The sequence below is a fragment of the Crocuta crocuta genome, unplaced genomic scaffold (assembly GCF_008692635.1).
Source record: "Crocuta crocuta isolate KB4526 unplaced genomic scaffold, BGI_CrCroc_1.0 scaffold197, whole genome shotgun sequence".
NCBI classification, from domain to species: domain Eukaryota; kingdom Metazoa; phylum Chordata; class Mammalia; order Carnivora; family Hyaenidae; genus Crocuta; species Crocuta crocuta.
In genome coordinates this window covers 11,655,945-11,659,548 of record NW_027532002.1, presented here as the reverse complement: position 1 = coordinate 11,659,548, position 3,604 = coordinate 11,655,945, and the positions used below count along the sequence as shown (strand labels likewise).

Genomic DNA, 3,604 nt, shown 5'->3' with positions numbered 1-3,604 from the left:
TGGTAGAATTCCCCAGGGAAGCCATCTGGCCCAGGGCTCTTATTTGTTGGGAGATTCAATTTCGTCACTAGTTATGGGTCTCTTCAGGTTTTCTGTCTCTTCCCATGTGAATTTTGGTAGTGTGTGTGTTTAGGAATTTGTCCATTTCTTCTAAGTTGTCCAGTTTGTTGGCATATAATTTTTCATAGTATTCCCTGATAATTGCTTGTATTTTTGAGGCGTTGGTTGTAATAAGTCCATTTTCATTCATGATTTTGTCTATTTGAGTGTTCTCTCTCTTCTGTTTGAGAAGCCTGGCTAAAGATTTGTTAATTTTGTTCATTTTTTTTCAAAAAACCAACTCTTGGTTTCATTGATCTGTTCAACTGTGTCTTTGGTTTCTATATTGTTTATTTCTGCCCTGATTTTTTATTATTTCTCTTCTCTTACTGGGTGTGGGGTGCTCTTGTTGCTCTCCCTCTAGTTCCTTCAGGTGCATTGTTAGATTTGCACTTGTGCTTTTTCTAATTTCTTTCTTTCTTTTTTTAATCAGGGGAGAGCGCACACACAGTCCCCACTACCACAAATTCTGCAGTCGAGTTTCCCACATTTGGGGAAATTGCAGGGGTCAGCGCGCCCGCAGTGCAATGGGCCTGCCTCGCCCTGGGAGAACCACCTGCCTGATCATGGTGTCTCCCCTGCCAGGTAAGTTTCTTGAAATAGGCCTGGAGTGCAATGTACTTTCCTCTTAGGACTATCTTCACCGCATCTCATAGAGTTTGGATTGTTGTATTATCATTTTCATTTGTTTCCATATATTTTTAAATTTCTTCTCTTTTTGCCTGATTGGCCCATTTGTTCTTTAGTAGGGTGTTCTTTAACCTCCATATTTTTGTAGGTTTTCCAGACTTCTTCCTGTGATTGATTCCGAGTTTCATAGCATTGTGATCTGAAAGTGTGCATGACATGATCTCAATTTTTAAATATTTATTGAGGGCGGCTTTTTATCCCAGTATGTGATCTATATTGGAGAATGTGCCATGCACACGTGAGAAGAGGGTGAATTCCATGGCTTCAGGATATAGAGTTCTAAATATTATCTGTCAAATCTAACTGGTCCAATGTGTCATTCAAGTTCATTGTGTCTTTAGTGATTTTCTGTCTAGTTGATGTATCCATTTCTGTAAGTGGAGTATTGAACTTACTATTAGCACATTCTTATCAATAAGAGTGTTTCTGTTTGTTATTAGTTTTATATTTTTAGGTGCTCCCATATTTGATGCATAGACATTTATAATTGTTAGCTCTTCCTGATGGATAGACCCTGTAATTATTATATAATGCCCTTCTTCACCTCTTGTTACTGTCTTTACTTTAAAGTCCAGTTTGTCTGATATACATATAGCTACTCCAGCTTTCTTTTGACTTCCAGTAGCATGATAGATATTTCTCCATCCCCTTACTTTCAATCTGAAGGCGTACTCCAGTCATAAATGAGTTTCTTACAGACAGCAAACAGATGGATTTTGTTTTTTTACCCATTCTGCTACCCTATGTCTTTTGATTGGGGCATTTAGTACATTTACATTCAGTATTATTATTGAAAAATATGGGTTTAGAGTCATCGTGTCCTTTGTGGGATTTACGCTTGTGGTGGTGTCCCTGGTATCTTGCGTTCCTTGCAACATTTCCTTCAGAGAGTCCCCATCAGGATTTCTTGTAGGGCTGGTTTAGTGGTGACAAATTCTTTCAATTTTTGTTTATGTGGAAAGACTTTTATCTCTCCTTCTACTCTGAATGACAGGCTTGCTGGATAGAGGATTCTTGGCTGCATATTTTTTCTGTTCATCACATTGAAGATTTCTTGCCATTCTTTTCTGGTCTGCCAACTTTCAGTAGATAGGTCTGTCACTACTCTGATAGGTCTCCCTTTGTATATTAGGGCCCTTTTATCCTTAGCTGCTTTCAGAATTGTCTCTTTGTCCTTATATCTTGCCAGTTTCACAATGACATGTCATGCAGAAGATCGATTCAAGTTACATCTGAGGGGAGTTCTCTGTCCCTCTTGGATTTCAATGTCTGCTTCCTTCTCCTGATTGGGGAAGTTCTCTGCTATAAGTTGTTCAAGGACTCCTTCAGCACCTTTCCCTCTCTCTTCCTCTTCTAGAATTCCTATGATATGGATATTATTCCATTTGATTGTATCGCTGAGCTCTCGAACTCTCTTTAGTGTCCCTGGATCAGTTTATTTCAGCTTCCTCTTTTTCTATAATTGTGTCCTTTAAATCACTTATTCTCCTTTCTGCCTCTTTATTCCGTGCATTGGATGCCTCCATTTTATTTTGCATCTCATTTATAGCATTTTTAAATTCATCACAACTATTTTTAAGCTCCATAGTCTTTTCAGCAATAGTTTCTCTGATGTCTTCCATGCCTTTTTTCAAGCACAGCGAATAATTTTATGACTATTGTTCTAAATTCTTGTTCAGTTATTTTGCTTATATGTGTTTTGAGCAGTTCTTTAGCTGTCAATTCTTCCTGGAATTTCTTTGGAGGAGAGCTCTTTTGTTTCATCATTTTGTTTTCTTTCTATCTCTTATTAGTTTTAAAAGCTTGCTATGCACTCTGCACCTGTGAGCGCTGCTGTACCAAAGAAGGCTCTTTGACTGTCCAGGGCCTGTCATTCAGAAAGTGTTCTTAGAATGATGTCTCTAGGTTTCTCTTGTTGAGACCTTGATTATTTTATTTTCCTACTGGTAGTGGTATTTGGATCTCTCTACCATTTGTACTTTGGCTTGTTTCTTGAGGTAGCCCTAGAAAAGAAAACAGACAGACAAACACACAGGGAACAAAGGCACACAAATTCACAGACAAATCCAACAAACATGCCAACCAAAGAAAAAAGAAAAGAGGAAGGAGGGAAGCCAAATAGTAAAAATAAAAATACATAAAAAAGAAAAAAGAAAAGAAAAGGAAAAAGAAGTAAACCCAATAGACAAAGGACAGTCTAAAGCATAGAACCAGATTTCCCAGCTACAAATAAATAGCAGGGAGTATGCAGTGCTGGTGGAAGAGCATAGAGAAGGAGAGAAATGACAGGGCGGGGATGAAGTGAAATTGGAAATGAAATGAGCAGGCAGAAGGAGTAAGAGGCTTATTTCAAAGAGAGAAAGAGTGGAATATGGTTGGAGAGGAGGCGAAGGAAATAATGATGATCCTACTCAGAGAAACTATATAGTCTGATTACTCCAGAGAGAAAGAGAGAAAAAGGTAGCGGTGGAGGTGTAGAATTTACATCTAGAGATTGGGTTAAATGTGACTGTTTAAGCAAGCCACTGACCAGAATTAATCAGGGCAGTGCATCCATGTTGGTCTTGCTCTTGCTCTGANAGTGGCTGTGCCCTAGTCCCTTCTCGAACCAAGCGTTGTAACTCACTCTTTTAGGTGTGATCTCCCTGTGCGGGGGGCGCAGCCAAGGTGGGCTGTGCTCTATATCCCAAGCCAGGCTTCGTTTCCAGATCTCAGTCCTTGCGCCCCAATGAAATTGTCCAAAATATAAACTCACAGGTGAGTCCCTCAGAGCAGTTTCAAGCCTCTCTTACCCCTGGGGCTCCAGCCAGAAGCC

At 39.5% G+C, this 3,604-nt stretch overlaps 1 non-coding gene across 1 annotated transcript; it reads right to left on the bottom strand.

The window, feature by feature from the left end:
• Window positions 1-529: 529 nt before the first annotated feature.
• LOC144241050 (U1 spliceosomal RNA) lies at window positions 530-692 on the bottom strand. The gene has a single exon (XR_013337957.1). It is a non-coding gene; the product is annotated as a U1 spliceosomal RNA (small nuclear RNA).
• Between the last annotated feature and the right edge of the window lie 2,912 nt (window positions 693-3,604).